Source organism: Kogia breviceps, chromosome 10, assembly GCF_026419965.1.
Source record: "Kogia breviceps isolate mKogBre1 chromosome 10, mKogBre1 haplotype 1, whole genome shotgun sequence".
NCBI lineage: Eukaryota > Metazoa > Chordata > Mammalia > Artiodactyla > Physeteridae > Kogia > Kogia breviceps.
This window is the reverse complement of record NC_081319.1, coordinates 8,412,905-8,428,049: the sequence shown is the minus strand read 5'-3', so window position 1 is coordinate 8,428,049 and position 15,145 is coordinate 8,412,905.

The following is a 15,145-nucleotide window of genomic DNA, read 5'->3' as shown; positions in this document are numbered from 1 at the left end:
GTTCGTGCCCTGGTCCGGGAGGATCCCACATGCCGCGGAGCAACTAAGCCCGTGAGCCATGGCCGCTGAGCCTGTGCGTCCGGAGCCTGTGCTCCGCAACGGGAGAGGCCACAACAGTGAGAGGCCCGCATACCGCAAAAAAAAAAAAAAAAAAAAAAGAAGAGACGAGAAATGTTTTTAAAGGTCTGCAGAAAATGGTATTCCCTAAAGGATTTTATTGGGACCTTTTTTTTAATTATGTGAAAGATGATGCAGACTTACTAAACGGTCTTTATGGGAAAAGTTTAATAAATGTGAAGGATGTACTTCCATGAGTTCAAATATGGAAAGTTTTAAAATAGAAGAGTGACACAAGCAGCTAATGATCCCAATATGCTAGATTATGCAGGCTGCTGGCACAGGTTCTGGGTTTTAATCAAATATATAAATTATGAAATATTGTCGCAAGGAATTGCAAGCCTTTGCCCTACAAGGGAATGGTCTGTGCATCATCTGACAGGAGAGCTCTGTGGCGTTCATCTTCAGCTGATAAGGGGAGAGGGGGCAGGAGCCAACGGGGGGGGGTGGACATCTTTGGCCAATGCAGAGAGACCATCTGTGCCAAAGCTGGACAGAAGAATATGCTCCAGCCGGAGCCCCAGGCCAAGGAGGAAGGTGTTTGTTCAATATGTGGCCTGTGTGGTCCCCTCTGCAGGGGAGGTGTCTCTGACATCTTGGGCCACCACAGCTTGCAAACGCTGAGCTTTCAGCGCTTGTTCCCACCCAAAAAGCCACCCTTCAGCCGCCTCCACTTCAAGCCTCAGCAGGAACACTCCCTCTTCCAGGAAGCCCTTGGTGATTCCTCAAGATGTTCAGAGTCTCAACCAACTGTGTGCCTGATGGGGCCCTTGACCAGACTGTACTCATGTCAGACTCCACGTCTGTCTTCCGAACAACAGGAAACTCATTCACTGGTTCATTCTCTGATTCACTCATTCACCATGCTTTTACCCAGGGCCTATTATGCCCCGGGGCACTGTGCTAGGCCTGCGAAATACAATAGTGAACAAAGGAGACACGGTTTCTGCACTAGTGGCATCAAAACCTGTCAGAGGAGAGCAACCAATAACAGACCATCATCTACTCAGACACGCCTGCAGCCCAGCAGAATCCCAGCGTCCGTCCCTTCCCAAGGTCTCCCCAGCCTCCTCGCAAATAGGTCAGCAGGAGGCCTGGTCTTTCTCCCTTGCTCACCAAATAGATCCTACACGTCTGGTAGTGCAAGCACAGCCACTGACGGCACGGGCTTGGGCGCTAGGTACCTCAAGTCTAAACCCAACTCCATTGTGTCACTTAGATAAGTCATTTCACTTTGTTCCCAAGATTCTCCTTTATAAAATGGAGAATGGGCTTCCCTGGTGGCGCAGTGGTTGAGAGTCCGCCTGCCGATGCAGGGGACGCGGGTTCGTGCCCCGGTCCGGGAAGATCCCACGTGCCGCGGAGCGGCTGGGCCCATGAGCCGTGGCTGCTGAGCCTGCGCGTCCGGAGCCTGTGCTCCACGACGGGAGAGGCCACAACAGTGAGACGCCCGCGTACCGCAAAAAAAATTTTTTTTAATAAATAAATAAATAAATAAAATGGGGATGGTAATATCATTTCCTTTACAGGGCTGTTCTGAGGATTAAGTGGGCATATGCATGTTACAAGACCTAGAACAGCCCCTGGCACACAGTAAGTGCTCAGTAAGTACTGGCTTCCATCATCGCTGTGGCTGGTACTACCCAATAGCGGACCTTGGAACAGGGTGGCTTAACTGGAATCTCCTCTACTCTTGGAAACAGTGGTTTTCTTTTTCTGCGGTTGTTTTTAATTTTGTATTTTTATTTTAAGTTCATCAGCAAACTTCCTTTTCTTATTTCTAACCTCTGAGACCTTCTGGCAAATGCCCAAATATGACCAACCTACCCGCTGAGAGAGACATTTCAGCACCCTGCTCTACACACACACACACACACACACACACACACACACACACACACACACACACAGAGTTGTGGTTAACGATCTTGCTTCCCTGGTTCCAAGGTACACATGAAATGAAAACACAGCGTTCCTAGAACGGGGACTCATCTCAGAGTGACGACGCATGTTTGCCGTGGCTGAGTTTCGCCCTCCAGCCCCCTACAAAGTCGCCACTTAAGTGAATGGTACGTGCAGTGAGCTAAAATCCACGGATGAGGTGACATCACATCAACCGGAAACAACTCACGTAAGGAAATCTTCCTCCAGGGGGCGCTGCTCTAAGACGTGGTGCTCTCTGGCTTCTGTCACAGCGCGACACAGTATGACAAGCCGGGGTTCTAGGTCTGGGCAACAAGCGCTTTTCCGTCTAGGGGAAACCGCAGGGCTGGCTTTGGTAAGCGGGCGGGATTCTCGTGGAACCAGAGACTGAAAATTGCCGTCGACTTTCAGAAGTTGCACGTCTCCCTGCCACCACCCACCACAAAGCCCTGCTCCTGCCAAAGTGGTTTTCCCACCGTATACGACTGGTGTAACTTCCCTAAAAGAGATCAGTTCAGTACAGGCTGAACCATCACAAGTTCCAAAGGAGTGTGTGGGCCTGAGCGAACGGGCCACGATTGCACCTAGATATTCACATTTTTTTAAAGGAAGCATTTTTTAAAATCAAAAGATTGTTAAAATAAGGACCTGGAAGAAAATGCCAAATGCTCTAGATGAAACACCCGCATCCTAAAATGAAAACACCTGATGTTGGAAGGACGAACAGCAGTTTACATGGCTCCAGAGACGCGTCCGCTGAACGGGTGTGAAGTCAGAAAATACCTGGCAGCCCGCCATGGCCTTGGAGGCCGGCTTTTCTCCTAACTCTTATTGCTTCTTCCGTATTCAGAGTGTCAAGTGCCTTCTGCTGGGTACACGTGCCTGCTTCGGTTCGGTGGTTGAGCCGCTGTCCATCTGCCAGTGAGGGTGAGATCTTCCAGATTTTGCCCAAATTGTGACTGCCTTCTAACGCCTGGCGAGAGCATCCTGCCGGAGGACGCGCACACGGCCCTGACGACCGGCCATCGGCTTCATGCGGAGAGTGAATTGGGGTCAGGCTCATGCTGCTGTCGGGGGCACTGCTCACTGTAGGAAACTTCTTTCCATCCCAAAGGCAAACCCAGCTCCAAAGGTGTTATGACACCATGTGCTATCGTCCATGCTAGGAAACTTTCCAAGAGGAAAGGAATAGTATTTAGAAAGAGAGCAAAGGTGAACCTTATCGGTTCCATTTATAACGAAGAACTAGAGATATTTCTTCTAATTCTTTAAAATTAGACGGCTTTTATTCCAAAGGCTAAGTCATCTGCGGGCAACCGCGCAGTGACCTGAAAGATTATTCCAGGGACCATATTAGAAATGCATGCAGCGCTGGGCTTCCTGTCGGCGGGGAAGAAGAGGGGCTGTCATCCCCCCTCCCAGGTAACTTTGTAATAGGGAAGAACAGATCTGACTCTCTCTTAGATCTGTTTCTTTTAGTTTAACCTTTGTGCTCTATTGCTTTTGCTTCAGTTAAGAATGTTGCCTATGGCCTGAAATATATAGGATGACCCATGCTCAAGGCTCTGACCTTTAAGGTTGTAACACTTTTCCATTCATATAGAGGTAAAAAGTTGCAGAACAGAGGATAACATTTGTCTTATTGGAAATTTACAGGAACTTCGCGACCTGACCTACCACCTAGGTAGACAGCTGCAAGAACAAAGGATTCCAACACCGAGAAGTCTGCAACAACCAACCACGCCCCTCCCTTACCTTGCCTTTAAAAGTGCTTTGCTGAAACCTTCAGGGATCTGGGCTTTTCTGGGCAAGAGCCACCCCCACACACACACACCCGCCCCTTGCGTGTCCCTGCAATAAACCTTTCTCTGCTCCAAACTCCGACATTTCAGTTTGTTTGGTCTCGACATGTGGCAGGCACACGAACTTGCATTCAGTAACATCTGGAGGCCAGACATCTGGCTTCTCCTTCCCTTCTGCAAACCCTCTAGGCTGCAGTGTTGCAGGAAAAGGTTTAAGAAGAGGAAACACAACTCACAATATTACCCCAGCCCCAAATGACCCATCGGAGGAGTCAATCCCAGCTGCTACATACAGACAGGAACTTTCTGAGGTTCCTGATGCCGAGGACACCACTCTGCACCCGTCTCTCTGCTGGCCTGGTATCTGGGCCCTGCTGGCAGACTTGGGTAGGGCAGAGAAGAATTCTTTTCCCCTCTACCCATCTTAGGTTCATTGGCTGGGGCCCACCAATCAAACTGATGAAAGAAAGATTAACAGGAGGACAACATCTTTTCAGTTCACACCTCTGCCCAGGAGTTCACAAAGAAAAAAAACTGTGGCTCAAGAAGGCAGCCAGATGAACGAGGCTTATGGAGCATCTTAGACAAAACAAAGGGGTTTGGGCCTTGGGGGATAGGGGCAGGGCAGTTACAAGAAGGTAACCGGGACAAGTCCAATAAACTAGAGCTGTTTAGGAGGGTTTGTTAGGCAGGTTTAAGGCCAAGCTTTCTCCATTAATAACAGTTATTAAGAGTCCTCCTCTTCGGACTTCCCTGGCGGCACAGTGGTTAAGAATCCGCCTGCCAATGCAGGGGACACGGGTTCGAGCCCTGGTCCGAGAAGACTCCACACGCCGTGGAGCAACTAAGCCCGTGCAGCAGAACTACTGAGCCTGCGCTCTAGAGCCCGCGAGCCACAACTGCTGAAGCCCGCGAGCCACAACTGCTGAAGCCCGCGTGCCTAGAGCCCGTGCTCCGCAACGAGAGAAGCCACCGCAACGAGAAGCCCGCGTACCGCAAAGAAGAGCAGCCCCCGCTCGCCGCAGCTAGAGAAAACCCGTGCGCAGCAACGAAGAGCCAACTCAGCCAAAAATAAAATAAATAAATTAAAAAAAAAAAAAAAGGAAGAGTCCTCCTCTTCAAATTATGAGACAGGGAGCTATGTTTACAAATAGAAATTTCCTTTGTGAGTCTAAATGTCCTTCTGTGCCCTGTTTTCACAGCTTTTCTTGCATCTCTGCTTCTCCATGGCCTTCAGCTCATTTGCGGGTGGCGCAGTCCCACAAGCATCATTAACCTAGACTTGTTCTAGCCAGGGCCCTCTTTCTTGGGGGTTCTTAGATAGGGGACAACAGGGAACTGGCCCAGAAGGCAGAAAGCCTGAGCTCAGCCCTGGGCTCTCCTGCTCCCTGGCAAGTCACGGGAGCTCTCTCACCTCAGTATCACCTGCAAGATGGAGCTGAGCATCCATCAAGCCCCCGCCTCAGCATCGCTGGGGACCAAATGGGAGGTCGGATAGGAAGGATTAGTGTAAATCGTCAAGAGCCCTCTTCATGCACAGCCTGCTGATCTGATATTCTCAGAAGAAATACTGGCTTTCTGCTGCTCCGGTTTGAGATGAACATTCTTTCAGCAGCCCCTAATGGGCTAACTCAGGCGTGTGCAAACGTTCTTCGAACTCTTCATGTCAATGATATTTATACAGCTTCCTTGTATATGAAATACATTCAAGCAGGGCTGTAAGCATGACCAGGAGGCAGGCAGCCAGAGACGCACCCAATCCACTTATGCATCAAACTCATGGCAACAGCGGGGCCTCCCCTCAGACCCCAGGGCTCCCAGGAGGGAGCGGGAGGGGGGGGGGGGGGAGCTCTAGACCAGATCATGCCCTAAGGCTCATCCTTGAGAGGCGAGAGCAGTAGCCAGACCCATCTCCTTCTGGAAGTCCCTTAAGGAAGGACGTTGGAAGGGAAGAGAAGGCAAAACAGACCATTTATTTGACCACATGGCTCAAATCAGAGGGCCGGAAAGGGGTGTCGCTGGGGGAGAGGACTCTGAAACGTGCAATGGCCTGAAAGGAGGCTGGCAGTTTGGGCCCAGGTTGTAAAGATCACGTTCATGACTCCCCTTCAAGTCCTGTCAAGCTCAGCCTTTCATCACGCGCTGCAAGTGAAAACGACCACCCAAGCTCTGTCCAAACAACCCACGTGGTGATAGAGACCAGGGGAACCGAGGGAACTGTCCACATGTTCCATTTTCTTAACCAGCCAACCAGGTGGAGAAGCATCTGGGCCCTGGAGCAGCCGGTTCCCAGGCCAGTTTCAGGGTCTTGCAGGTAGAGGACTGGGGCCCCATCCCACCCAAGATGCTGATGTCAGGAGGGGAGCCAGCCTTGAAAAGGACCTGGAGCTACCCTGGGGGTCGCCCCTTCTGTCTGACCGACGTCGGACTCGATCAGGAGACAACGGATCCTAAACGGGAAACACGACCACAGCTCCTGGCCTCACATAACTAGCGAGGGCTAGCTCAGTCCTGTTTTTCCCAGAAACTGACAAACCCTGTGGCTCTTGCATAAGCAAGCTCCAAAGAACTGTGTTTATTTCCTTGACTGTGTCACTGAAGATTGCCAGATAACCAGTGTGGAGCCAAAGAAGATTGCACCGGGGAAAAGGTCAGGACAGTCCAAGTAGGCAGGCGTTACTGCGCTGTAACGCAGCCTAGAAACAGTGTTTCTGGGGACCCTCACACTGGTTCTGCCTACACCGCAGTAGGGGCGACTCATCTCCTTTTTGCAAATGATAAAACTCTGGCTCAGACAGGTTATGGAACAAGCCGAGGGTCACTTGGTGGAGAGCTGGCAAACCAGGAGAGGTGATAACTTGTGTAGTAGGGGTTTTATACATGAGGAAACTGAAGCCCCAAGAGAACTGTGACTCGCTCAGGACCACACGACTGGGATGTAGCAGAGCTGGGACTGGACGCCCGTTTTCCTGGTTCCTGGTCCTGAGATTTTTCACCTCCTCTGTAAAAGCAGTGCTCATAACCGGTGAAGCAAGTAGCAATTGTTCAGGACGTTTTTGTCACTATTTTTGTTGTCTTCCTTGTAATTTTTTGACCAAAGATCAGAGAATTTAATTGAGGTTGGCAAGCAAAGGAGGAATTGATCCTAAACACACACTCATTTTTCTTGTTTTATTGTAATTCTGCCTGCAGCTCAGTTTGGCCCTCTGCTCTCAAGTTAAAAGTAAACAAAATCCCACCACCCCAATTAGTTTCATCCACACTGGCCCGGTCCCCAGGGGCTCCTAGAAACCCTGTGTTAGCCAGTTTGACTGCAGTTCAATGAAGCGAGAGGCAAACATGACCTCCATTCTCACCGAATCCGCATTAAAATACTGGCCGGCCGGGCAAACACTTCTGAGCCTCATACTCCAATGAGGACGTGTTAACAGCTCACGACTCCGGCTGAGCCGCCCAGATCAAGGCGCGAGCCCAGGGTCCTGGACTCTGTTCACAGTTCACTCCAAGGGCAGTGGAGAGGGAAGCTCGGGGCCCAGAATATTCCATCATGGGCTCTTCCCTGGTAGTCAGGGAAGAGCCCAGATTTGCCAGGCCTCAAGAAGGCTCTGCAAGGGGCCACTTTATAAGAAGCTTTGATGGTTTCCCGGCAGGGGAGCAACGTTGAAGAGAAAGTGGAGCACTGGGAACCCCGTGGCCCAGTGAGAAAGACGAGCTCACGAAGCCAGCATGGGGTGGGGGGATGTCTCTGTCCCGGGTTTGTACGGGTCTGCTCCCTGGTGCTCTGTGCTCTACTCAGTCCGGAGGACCTGTGCTGGGGCACCCTCATCGTCCAGCGTAGCGCCTGGCACTTGTCGCCTCTCACCTGGTGACTTCAGTTGCCTCCCAACTGGTCTGTACCCTTGTGCCCCCATGACCCATTCTCCACAGCTGGTGATTGACATGCCTAAGTCCCTCCCTACTCACAGCCCTGTGGTGTCTCCCACAGAATCAAGTCCAGTCCCCGTGTCATGGCCTGGATGATCTGGTGCCCACCAACCTCCCCAATCTCATCTCCCACCACTCCCGCCCTTACTCACTATGCTCCAGCCACGCAGGCCTTTCCATGGCACTGAGATGTAACAGCCCCAGGACCTTTGCACTTGCTGTGTAAGGGGATGCTCCTTCTTCCCCAGATCGTCACACACGTCTTGCCATTGGGCATCAACTCAGATGCCAGCTCTTCAGAGAGGTCGTCCCCAGTCATTCTTTTTTTTTTTTTTCTTAATTTATGTTGGCTGCTCCGTGTCTCAGTTGTGGCACACAGGATCTTCGTTGCAGCACGCGGGATCTTTTAGTTGCAACATGCAGACTTCTTAGTTGCAGCATGCAGACTCTTAGCTGCGGCATGTGAACTCTTATAGTTGCAGCATGCATGCAGGGTCTAGTTCCCTGACCAGGGATCGAACCCAGGCCCCGGGAGCACAGAGTCTTACCCACTGGACCACCAGGGAAGTCCCGTCCCTGGTCATTCTGCATCATATCCCTCCATGGGATGGAAAAAGTCCTCTACACCAACTAAAGGAAAACCTGTTTGTCCAACTCAGGATGCTGGCTATTGACAAAACCCTTCTGTGACCAGTAGGGACCCTCCCGTAGCCCAGAGCCCTTCCAAATTATTCAAACTACCCAGCAGCTGAGCTTAATCACCCTGCCTCCAGGGCCTTCCCATGAAAACCACAGTAAAGGCCCCTGCCCACACCTTCTCCTCTCTCCTTTCACCTCCTCGTGAATGTGGTGCTTCCCTGCCTAGCCCCCCATGGCGTGGTGTGACCCCTCCTGTTGGGAATGAGTAACAAACTCTATTTTCTTTTTTTTTTTTAAGATTTATTAGCTGTTTACTTATTTATTTATTTTATTTATTTTTGGCTGCGTCGGGTCTTAGCTGTGACACATGGGATCTTCGTTGAGGCATGTGGATCTTTCATCGCAGCGCACGGGCTTCTCTCTACTTGTGGCGCGCGGGTTCCAGGGTGCGTGAGCTCTGTAGTCTGTGGAGCACAGGCTCTACAGTTGAGGTGTGCAGGCTCAGTAGTTGTGGTGCGCGGGCTTAGTTGCCCCGCGGGGTGTGGGATCTTAGTTCCCCGACCAGGGATTGAACCCGCGTCCCCTGCATTGGAAGGCGGATTCTTTATCACTGGACCACCAGGGAAGTCCTCCAACTCTCTTTTCGATGGCCGTCCTCTCCTGATCTGTTGGCCTCATCCTACATAAATAGTAATGAAACCTACATTTTCATGCAGTCTCCTACCCCCAAACACAGAGCCTGGCACTCAGCAAACACGCCACAAAGATCACACGAGGGAAGAAGCCATGCCCACCCAGCCCACCGCTCTACCTCCAGAGCCTAGCGCACTGCCCACCCCACAGCGGGGGCATAAGAAATACCAACGGAAGAAATGAATAACAAGGGTGGACTAGGTGCCAGGAACATTCACATCGGGAGGAGAGCACAGTGGATGGGAGCACGGATCTCGAAGCCTGGGTTGAATCCTGTTCTGCCGTGTTCCAGCTGTGTAGACTTGGACAAGTTACTTAACTTCTCTGTGCGTCCTCAGAGGGAAAAGGGACAGGTAATAACGCCCTCAGAGAGTCGCTGTGACTGTTCAGTGAATTTGCTTAGGCAGGGGCTACAGAGCTGTGTGTAGCACGTGGGCATCACCACATATGTAATTACATATCCTTGTTTTCTCCACCAACCAGCTATGAGGACACATTACTCTTCCCATTTTGCAGAGGAAGGCACTGAAGCGAAGAAGTGGCACAGCTGTCCCTTGACTATTCATCGTGTATTAGAATCCAAGGTTCCTCCGAGTCAGGGCCAAGAGCCGGGCCCCTAGCCCCCTCTGGCTCCTCGCCCGCCCACCTCCTGACCTGCTCTCCTGAGGGCGGTATCTTGGGCTGCACACCACACAAGCCGTTCAGAGCAATAACCTGGATTCCGGGTGTTCAAGTGAAACTACAATGACGCCTGTGAAATCATGACTATATTATGCTTGGCAGAGAGGCTGTCCAATGGGACTCAGGCCATAGTCCAGCCCCACTCCCCAACAGAGTTTAAGCATTTTTTAGCTGCCAACAATGAAAAATTGTGAGATTCCACAGAAAACATCTAAATGTCCACATTCTGCTGAAAAACCAGAAGGTCTGGTCTTATCAGAGTTCAGAGACCCGCCTCCCCATTCCCAATGACCCACTCTCACTCAGACCGTCACAGCCTCAGATGCCCCTGCTTTCACCCCCTCTAATCCTCCCTTCAGACACCTCCCAAAGAATTTTACTCCATCGCCCTTGTCACAAGAATCTTTTAGAAAATATCAATTTTATCAGGTCATGCCCTTGCTGTGAACTTCTGATTCTCTGTTTCTCTACAACTTCAAATCCAAACTCTTTACTGGGGCATTCTAACCCACTATGGCCCAGCCTCTGGCTACTTTGCCAGCCTCACTTCTTCTGACTTTCTTCAAAGCCATCTTAAACGATAATCATATCCTAATGTGGAAGACAGACAATGAACAAACAAAGAAACAAATGAACAAGATTATAGAAGAGAAACAAAAGAGCTGAACAGGGCAGTGTGATAAATGGTAACTGTGGGCCACCTTGAGGTAGAGCCATCTGGGAAGGCTTCTCAGAGGAGGTGGCCTTTGAGCTGAAACTCGCACGCACAGAGTTATCTCCTGAGTGCTCCCAATGAAACTTAAAGATGGATCTTCATCCATCCTTCATCATGAAGGATTCCAGTCCTTTGTGTCTCCCTGTCTCCACACTCCTTGCAATGTAAATGTGCTGCCCTCCCACCAAGAGATACAGTCTATTTCCCTATTCCTTGAATCTAGACTAGCCTTGGGACCTGCTTTGGCCAACAGAATGCAAAGACCATTCTTTCCCAATCCAAATGCTTAGGCACCTTTGCTGAAAATCAGTTATCATATGTATGTAGGTCTATTTGGGGCTCTCTTCTGTTCCACTGATCTATGTGTCTACCCTTTACCAATACTACACCACTGTCTTGATTGTTCTGATATAGTTAAGTCTTTAGACGAGGAAAAGGAAGTTTCCCAACTTTGTTCTTTTCCAAAATTGTTTTGGTTGATTCTAGGTCATTTGCATTTCCACATAAACTTTAGAATCAGCTCATCAATTCCTACAAAAGTACCTGCTGCGATTTTGATTGGGACTATGCTGCTCAGTTTGGGAAAAATTGTTATCTCAACAACACTGAGTATCCCAATCCATGAATATGGTATACCACTCCATGTATTCAGGTCTTCCTTCATTCTCTTATTTTTTTTTTTTTTTTTTTTTTGTGGTACACGGGCCTCTCACTGTTGTGGCCTCTCCCCTTGCGGAGCGCAGGCTCCGGACGCACAGGCTCAGCGGCCATGGCTCACGGGCCCAGCCGCTCCACAGCATGTGGGATCTTCCCAGACCGGGGCACGAACCCGTGTCCCCTGCATCGGCAGGCAGATTCTCAACCACTGCGCCACCAGGGAAGCCCCTTCATTCTCTTATTGCAGATGTCTTCCATTATAAAAGTCTAGGCTATCTTTGGTTAAATTTATTCATAAATTGTTGGTGATACTGTAATTTCTAAAAATTTCATTTTCTAATTGTTTACTGCCAATACATAAAAACACAATTGATCTTGTTTAGCCTTAGCTGGAAGCTGCTTACATCTGCCCTGCACATGTATTTTCAGTGTTCAGCCAGAGACATTTTGGAGAATATGGAGAATTTAGGGGTTCTCCCCTCCAGCTCTCTCCTGCCCAGGACTCCACCGTCACTCTCCAGTGGCCACAGTAGCCCCATAGAACCAAGCTCTGATTTCCAGGCCAGAGATATGGCAGGATTTCTACTGGAGTTTTAGCTACTGTTTATTTCACCATGACTGCACCCTACCTTCAAGCTAAAGCCATAAAAACTGGCAACTACTCAATGTTGGGTCCCTTCTTTCAAGTTTTGACCCTCTCCAAAATCTACTTACTTTGTGCACTTTCCAGAGCCTTGAGGTCCTGGTTATGTTGTTGTTTTTTGTGTTTTTTTGTTTTAAACAGTCAGCTTTCCTCTGGCTGACCTTTCTTCCTTTTTTTAAAAAAAATAAATTTATTTATTTTATTTTTGGCTGCGTTGGGTCTTCGTTGCTGCACGCGGGCCTTCTCAAGCTGTGGCGAGCAGGGGCCACTCCTCGTTGCAGTGTGCAGGCCTCTCATTGCAGTGGCTTCTCTTGTTGCGGAGCACAGGCTCTAGGCACGTGGGCCTCGGTAGTTGTGTCTCGTATGCTCTAAAGGGCAGGCTCAGTAGTTGTGGTGCACGGGCTTAGTTGCTCCGCGGCATGTGGGATCTTCCTGGACTAGGGCTGGAACCCGTGTCCCCTGCATTGGCAGGTGGATTCTTAACCACTGTGCTACCGGGTAAGCCCATGGTTATGTACTTTATTCAGAGTTTATAGTTGTTCTCTGAGGGAGGATCAGCCTGTTAGGAGCCTACTCTGTCATCCCAGAAGTGGAAGTCCTTGTTGATTTTAACACCTCTGATGGGACAAAGAATTTTAAAAGAAACATATCTTAAAAAAAAAAAGGAAAATAACAAGTGTTGGCAAGGATGTGGAGAAATTAGAAAACTTGTGCTTTGCTGGCAGGAATGCATAACAGCACAGCCACTGCAGAAAAGAGTTTGGCAGTTTCTCAAAAAGCTAAGCATAGAATTACCATACAATGCAGCTATTCTCCTCCTGGGCACATACCCAAGAGAATCAAGAGCTGAGACTCAAGGAGACACCTGTACACCAATATTCAAAGTGGCATTATTCACAACAGCCAATGGATGGAAATAACACAGTGTGTGTGCATCAACAGATAAATGGATAAGCAAAACATGGTCTATATACAAATGGAGTATTTTTCGGTCATAAAAAGGAAGGACTTTCTGCTACATGCTGTTTGCTAGAGCTGTCATAACAAAGAACCACGGACTGGGCGGCTTAAACAACAGAAATGTATTGTCTTCAGTGCTGGAGGCTAGAAGTCCACGATCAAGGTGCTGGTAGAGTTCGTTCTTTCTGAGGGCTGTGAGGAAAGGGTCTCCTTGGCTTTTTGGTGGTCCTCTTCTCCTTGTGTCTTTCTATGGTCTTCCCTCTGTACACGTCTGTGTCCAAATTTCTTCTTCAGGTAAGGACACCAGTCATACTGGATCAGGGCCCATCCACATGACCTCATTTCAACTTAAGTACCTCCGTAAAGACCCACTCTCCAAATGTCACTATATTCTGAGGGACTGAGGATCAGGACTTCAATTTATGAATTTTAGCAGGTGCGGGGAGGAGAGACACCAAATCCTGCTCTAACATGCAACAACATCGATGAACCTTGAAAACGTTAAACTAATAATTCAGACACAAAAGGACAAATATTATGTGATTTCACTCACATGAGGTACCCCAAATAGTCAAATTCATAGAGCCAGAAAGTAGAATAGAGGTTAACGGGGGCTGAGGGGAGGGGGAATGGAGAGTTAGTGTGGAACGGTTACAGAGATTTTGTTTGAGACGATGAAAAAGTTCTGGAAATGGATAGTCGTGACAGTTGTACAACACTGTGAATGTACGTAATGTCACTGTACTTAACGTCACTGAATTGTACACTTAAAAATGGTTAAAATGGTGAAATTTGTTATGTATATTGCACCACAATAAAAAAAAAACTTCTGTAAAAGAAAATCTGTAAGAAGAAATTATTACCTGAAGTTTCTTTCATATCTGAAAATTGATGGAGTAGTAGAGGGTATTTCTATTTTCTTTCTTGTTTCCTGAGAAGAAATTTTAATTTTCTATTGTTTGTTTCCCTTTGTTTTATGTACCTCAGCACAGTGACACCACTATTTTAAGAGACAAGTTGTTAAAGGCAAAATGAGAAAGAGAAAACAGTTTCTGAAACAAGTGTTTTAAAAATGAAATTAAAAGCCAGGTCTTCCGTTCGACGAGCGGGGGCATCAATAACCTCGTGTGATCGACTTTATTTAATTTAAATAGTTTCCTTGAACTTTCCCACGGTGGTCAGCTGGGTGTCCTTTTGCCCCGGTAAGATATCATCTTTGGGGCTGTAGACTCCGAAGAATGATTTCTCTCTGTGTCAAATGGCATCGTTACCCACTTAGAACACAAAATGTCGTGGTCCTGGGAGCTGGACATGCAAAGACATACAAAGCGTGGACAGCACTTCCGGGGCAAGGCACTTTCACTTCATATTCAAAACCACCTTGAGGGAATTACAATAATCTCCATTGAAAGGATAAGAAAACAGGCCTCACTCTTCCTTCAGGAGCCTACACGAGCCCTGGAAAGTCTATGTGTGTTATAAATTATTTGAGGAAAATTTGTATCCTTTCCTCTGGTGGTTCCAAAATAGTTGCCTTTTCTTTCCACTGGACAAATAAGAAGGGAAGGAGGTGACGGAGATACATATATAATATACCTGTATTATAAACCTTAAATGCTTGCTCTATCACCTTATAAACTATGTAACTTTAGGCAAGTGACCCCACTTGCTTACCCTTAGTTTTTCTCAGCTGTAAAACGGAGAAACCAATGGAACTTGACTGAAACATAGGAGGCACTCAATAACTACTGGCTAGTATTAATTCTGTAATGGTGGTTATTCTTATGTTCTCAGCAGTATGTCAAGGGCTTTAAGCATATCGTTGTCTATTTTCTCTCTTTCTACAGATAGACATCTATCTATTAATATCCAGCTACCTCATTAAACCCGTCTCAGCAACTCTGCAGAATATATTCTCTCATCCCCCTTATCGGAGGGGAAACTCAGGTTTTGAAACATTAAGTAAACATCCCCGAAGTTTGCACAGTTTATTGGCTGAGAAGTTCAGGGTTTAGAAACAGCTGTGACTTGGAGGACCTGGTCCCGACGCTGGTTTGTGATTGTCAGCAAGTCACTCCGCCCTCTCCCCAGCCTGTTTCCTCATCTGGAAGCTGGGAGGAACCGACCCCCCCGCATCCTCAGCATCCTTGCTGTGGGTACCAGCTGAGACTGTGGCTCTGCAACCCTTTGTCATGATGAAAGAGAACGCAAGCTGCCTGGGAGGGCTGCATCCGTTCTGTTCCTGGCTGTGCCCCCAGCTGCTAGCACTTTGGATGGGACCTGCAGGTACCCAATTTAAAGAAGCTGGATGAATGGGCAAATTAATTGTTTTGCTCAGAGCGGACGTTTCCTGAATAATTCCCCAAATCCCAGCAATCCTGTGGTTCTCAG